This window comes from Sardina pilchardus, chromosome 24 (genome assembly GCF_963854185.1).
Source record: "Sardina pilchardus chromosome 24, fSarPil1.1, whole genome shotgun sequence".
Taxonomy (NCBI): Eukaryota; Metazoa; Chordata; class Actinopteri; order Clupeiformes; family Clupeidae; genus Sardina; species Sardina pilchardus.
In genome coordinates this window covers 16,206,396-16,212,395 of record NC_085017.1, presented here as the reverse complement: position 1 = coordinate 16,212,395, position 6,000 = coordinate 16,206,396, and the positions used below count along the sequence as shown (strand labels likewise).

The 6,000-nt window shown below is 41.2% G+C and overlaps 1 long non-coding RNA gene across 2 annotated transcripts; it reads left to right on the top strand.

Annotated features, from left to right (window-relative positions):
- Nucleotides 1-1,336: 1,336 nt before the first annotated feature.
- LOC134072509 (uncharacterized) lies at nt 1,337-2,579 on the top strand. 2 transcript variants are annotated; one of them, XR_009937174.1, is made up of 3 exons: nt 1,337-1,437; nt 2,141-2,229; nt 2,468-2,579. It is a non-coding gene; the product is annotated as an uncharacterized LOC134072509 (long non-coding RNA). The 2 variants fall into 2 exon arrangements; XR_009937175.1 differs by lacking the exon at nt 1,337-1,437 and adding an exon at nt 1,576-1,734.
- Nucleotides 2,580-6,000: the final 3,421 nt, after the last annotated feature.

Genomic DNA, 6,000 nt, shown 5'->3' with positions numbered 1-6,000 from the left:
ATGAAACAACGTGTGATCGTCTAGTATATATACCAAATGAACACACACATTTTCTAACAGCGCGTAAGTCCGTACTTGCCCCTCGGGGCCATGGCATTGCTAAGATCTAACTAGTCTCAGGACGAGACACCCCGTTGCGGACCACCCTTGAACATCATCCACATTGTACCATTGCGGACAATCTCTGTCATCCAATGAAAGATTGGACAGTCGGAGTCTTCAGTCATACCATAATGAAAAAATATATGGTAGAACTCCATAGTGCTGTGATAATTGCATCAATATGTTTTACAAGAATGGCTTTGATTTGATTTTTTTTAAAAAATATCAACATTGTATCTTAAATCACTCTGAAATGTCATTTTTGCATGACCTAAGCAATTTAAGATGAGCTATTCCGAATAATAGTATACATTCACCAACACACACGTTTTTGCTAATTATAGAGCCATCGACAGACCAAATAACACCAAATTTATTGAGGGTGCTTTGGATGGGGTCTCAAGTCATCCCACCAAATATGGCTTTCATACGTCACAGCATTGCCAAGATAGGCACACTTCCTGTTTGGCGGCTTCGCTCGCTGAATTTAATTGGTCGTCACAGGCGAACGCTTGGACGTATGAAGGCGAAATCAAGGCATTTGATCCGCCTTGGTCTGTAGATCACGCGTGCCAAGTTTCATGACGATAGGATGAACTATGCGGCCAAAGTCGCTTTACTTTGATTTTGGACAAAATTCAAAATGGTGGAAAATCCATCATGGCGGAAAATTACGTCACATGGTGCGTTGGAATCGGCTGAGTCAGAGGATTCCAACGGTATACGTTTTATCAAAATCGGCCATACGGATCAAACGTTACGGGCATTAACGTGTTTTCCAACTTTGACCAGTTGGTGGCGCTAGGGCGTGAGAGCGGAGAGCATGAAACCTGGTGGTGTCAATCAGGGTAGTCTCTTCTATCAGTGTACCAAATTTCATGACTTTATGTCTTACGGTTTGGGCTACAGGTGGAAAAATGTGTGGGCATCAGCGCTCAAAAATCACTTTTCCATTCATTCCTATGGGAAAAAATCGACCGGAAAAACTGGAATAACGGGAGAACGACAAGGCGTATCAAAAAGCTGTATACAAGCCACCATCCTCGCATCAGGACCGACGCGTGAGAGGTGGAACGGCGTCTCTAGCTCTAAATCCCTAGGACAAGATAGGGAGACAAAAGTTTGACTTAAGATAAATAAGTAGTATATGAAACGCACGGAGAACAATAGTGTGCTTTTGCAAGCACACTAACTATTCAGGCTTCCAGCAGGATCTCATCCATTTCAAAGAAATCAGCGACGTTTATGGTTGCAAGCCATAAAACGTGTATGGGATGAAAGCTAGCTCTGTGAAGAAGAAGGACGTACGTGTTTGCAGTGCCCATTTCATCTTAGGTAAGGTTAAGCTTTCTTCATAGCTTTATGCTAAATCTTCCTCTTTTTTTATTCACTGAGAAGCCTAGTTTTTTACTGATTTTGGCTAATAGTTTGGTAACGTTTTGACTAGATGGGCCATGTGCACACAGGTGTTAGCATGTTAATGTAGCGTTAAAGCTAACGTTAGCTTAGTAAACAAATGCATGCATTTTTAATTGTAGGAGATGTTTCACTCGACTCTAGTAGTCCGGATTTTGTGCCTTCATTGTTTATGTACGCCAAACAAACTCAAAATGTCACAGCAAAGATGGAAAGGTAAAAGCTTGCTCCCTAACTCTAATGTGATCTTCTCTAACTTAGCCCCACTTCTCTTCCCACTAGCCTACAGTATGTTACTGTATGTTTTCACAGCACTGATTTCTCCTGGCTGCACACTTTATTAACCATAGGGCGTTTTCATTAGCATAAAGGAACTGACACATACATTCAGATCAGATGCATGTGACCATAAACCTTGATCGTATCCTTGTAAAATGCCATGACCTAGTTCAAATTGCTGTTTCTCAAAACATTGCCATCATGTTGCTGTGGTAAATGCAGAATTTTGGTGCATAACATTAATATATCCACTGTTGATGAAGTTTTAGTCTGTCTTGAACCAGAATATTGATGGCAGGTTATGTTTTTAATGTGTAGAATTTTTGTGAATGTCTGATTTTAGGTATCGCAGGAAAATGAGGAGAGGTGATTTCCCACAACAACCTGCTCCATCTTCAGCTGAACTGGATGGTACCATCGACCATTCCCTTGGTATGAATATGGCACATAATACAGTATGTCATGTCACCAGGGCTATGTTATATTTTGAAAGTTGGGGACGTCTTGTTTCAACTGTGTTCAATGGAGGCTGCAGATTGTGCTGTGAAATTGCATCACATTAAAGTGGAAGCTATTTTGACCTGGAAGACCTTTCTATTGAGCTTGACACAGTTTGCAAATCAACACAAGCTGCATACTCCATCATTCATTGTGAACTTCTCTCTGACAGAAGAAGAACCAGAACCAGAGGCAGAATTGGAACTTGAAGATCTTCCAGCAGCACTAAGGACCAAATTCGACGAACTTGGCATGAGGTATCATCAACTTCAGGAAGACTATAGGGTCATTCCACGCCAAATCAACCAGAGCCCACGCACTTGCGTCTCAAAAAAATCTGAAAAAAATACCATGTGTGCCTATGTTACCCAGGAGACACTCTGTAAAATGTGTTTGTGCTAAGATCAATGTTTTTGTGCTAAGATCTTATGTAAGCCTAAACAGAGCCCAGCCAAGAACTCCAATAAGATTTTGATCAACTTTGAGGGACTGCTATGACCATGCAGGATCATCCAGACTACTCGTGGTGATTTTACTGCATACTATTCCTATTTATGCACCAGCCTGCAAAATTTGAGCCTCCTACAGATTCTAGTTCTTGAGCAATGAGCTTGTGAACTTTGACAAAAAAAAGAGGTAGAACAAATTTGACACCCCCCTCCCCCTGTAAAACTGGCTGTTACTTGAAAAGTAAAACTTGATAAGTACATTTTACAGAGTGTCTCCTGGGTAACATAGGCACACATGGTATTTTTTTCAGATTTTTTTGAGACGCAAGTGCGTGGGCTCTGGTTGATTTGGCGTGGAATGACCCTATAGCAACATGCAGCAGGACTACAGAAACCTACAACAGGAGTGTTACATGCCAGTGTTTCCCACAGATTAGAAGGCAATGTGTGGTGGTCGCCCCATGTCTGACGGGGGGGGGGGGGGGGGGGGGGGTTGCACCCATATTTTTCATTGCATCGCCTTTTTATCGCTCTCCTTTCATATAATGTAATTTTTATGTAATAGGCCTATTATGTATAATGCATATAATATAATTCTTTATTTGAAACACACACACATTATATAAATTTACATTATATAGGCCTATACTGACATTTCTGATATTCATAACAGCAAACTTTATGCAGATTATAGCCTACTATTCATATTACAACTCCACTTCTTAAATTCAGCTGTCTGCTTGAAGCCTCAAAATATTGTAAACATAGCAGGCTAAGCTTATCATACTCTACTGGTTGGACTGTTCAGTTTCCCCACAGGTGTTTAAGTCTCAAGGTATACTTTTTCTCCTTGGGACAGGCCCTTTTAAGTCTTGGAGTTGAAAAACATTGTTGGTCAGTCAACTTGAATGCAAGAGTTTTAATCAAATGTCTGCAGCATAGCCTACTAATGATGCTAACCGAATATAACAGTAATTTAGCTAGTCGTTTTCTGTGCGTCAATGCGTCCACGACTGTGAATGTTTTATTTGGATTAAATGTGCATGTGGAGGGCGGCTGTCCATTGAGCGAGCACGAGAGCGGGCCACGGAGAATGAGTTTACTTCTACTGTTTGGTAATTAAGTTGCACGCATAGACTACAAAAGTTGCGGGAGAACTTTATGCTTCTACCCGAGCAGCGTCAGGTGCATCAGTGCGACCACCTACCACGCTTCCAGGGATGATCTCGTTGGTTTTCATGGAGACAGACAGCCGCGGTGTGCACGGAGGATAGGGCTGTGCGTGTGTGTGTGTGTGTATGAGAGACAGATGCGCGAGTGACAGAGAGGGAGCGCAGGGTAAGGAAATTCAGCTTTACGAATGCTGCGTGTTTTTCAATAGCGTTTCAAAATAAGAATAAATAAATAAATAAAAGAATAACGAAACGCAATATGTGGCGGCCGGTGCTGAATCTGTGGCGCACCGCCACAAATTTGTCTATGTGTGGGAAACACTGCATGCTACGAACTGAAAATGAAAAATTGAGGGATGAGCTACAGAAATCAAACTGGTCCTACAGCTCCGTTAAGTGCAATACTAGTAAATTGTTTTTTTTACAGGACTCACCTCTGTAATATTTCAATGGCTTCTCACAAAATTATCAGGCAGTGTAGAGTGCTTTCGCCAAAACATGTTAAGTGTAATGATATGATGTATTGATGATTGATATGAATTCATCTCCATGCAGTTACAAAAGTCATTTGTTGTTTATTTTACATTATGCATGGCTATTTGTTTGTGTATGTGTGTGTTTTGTAATACATGAAAGCAATAAAACATATCAACAAAAATGAATGTTGTTTGTTTATGGAAGACAGCAAACAAACACAGTCAAGTAGTGAAAGTGAACATTTCATCCAATTCATCTAAGTTAATGTGTTAGGGAACAAATCTGTAAATAGCCATATACCTCTGTAATGCCCACATAGGCTACTGTACAAAAATAATAACATCTGTGTACAAACAACTATAAAGTCAATTAAAGCATTAGGTTCTTGGTTATCAACATAATGTAAGGTAGGCCACACCAGTTGGGAACAGTCAGTACAGGTGGGGCACAAGAAACTGAATTTTTAAAGATAATCCACTCAATACATCCTAACAACAGCAAATTAAATAATAAGCATAAAAGTCAAAACAGTCAGATTAGACCTAGGTCCTAGGGGGAGGTTAATGTGGATTCAAGAACAATAACATCTGTGTACAGACATCTATAAAGTCAATTAAAGCATTAGGGCCTGAACTGTCAACATGTAAGGCAGGCCGCACCAGTTGGGAACAGTCATGTACAGGTGGGGCACAAGAAACTACATTTTTAGAAGATAACACATTCAATAGGCTACATCCTAATTGCACAGAAGTTCTCATCAATGTCTGTACAACACGGTCTGCACATGCCCACACACAACGTAATCGTATGCATCTAAAGACTTGTAGGCACGAAGTTTGTCATGGGTGTACAAGGAAGGCTTGTCGATCAGGTAGGATATGTGTATATGTCGGGCCACTGTATATTCGGCAACTTACATATATCGTCCACCCCTATTTGTTAGCGTTAATTTATTTAAATAACATTTGCGATCTTTTAACGCTAAAGACTGTGCATACTCTGACAGATTGTTATGTTGGTCTATTGGCAGCGCCATTCTTTTTGAGCCCGGGCTGCGCGCGCATCCTAGCAACGTCCTGGTATTTACTAACATGCGAAGGGGTCAATATTGTGGCCAGAATGGGTTAAGAGTAAGATTAGTTCATGTCATTGAAATTCACAGTCGCTGCACAGCCATGGAAAGAGAAAGGCTGAAAGGTCTGTCTGGAGGACTGTTCGTCCCTGCAAATGTTCATGCCACCTGCCAAGTTTCTGCAGTGGCAATGTGTCTGGTTTATCATTAGAACCTAAGGTGCTTCCTAAGGTGCTTCCTCACACTTCCTCCAAGGCACATATACTGTACTCACATTTAAGGCTGATTTTACAACCTGTTTTCCAACTACAACTTCCTCTTTAAAAAGTGTTTAAAAAAGAAAAGGCTGAAAGCGTTCGTCTCAGTGTGAGTGTTTGTCTCAGAGCTGATCTCGACCTGCCCCCTGCACTCCGCTAACCGCTAGTTAGCCGTTGCTACCAACAGGTTTTCAATGGGAGTGCCTTGGGCATCGGCTTAGCCATGCAAATAAATCACTGTTTTACACCATTTATGAGGCTCAAAGTAGCTCCACACT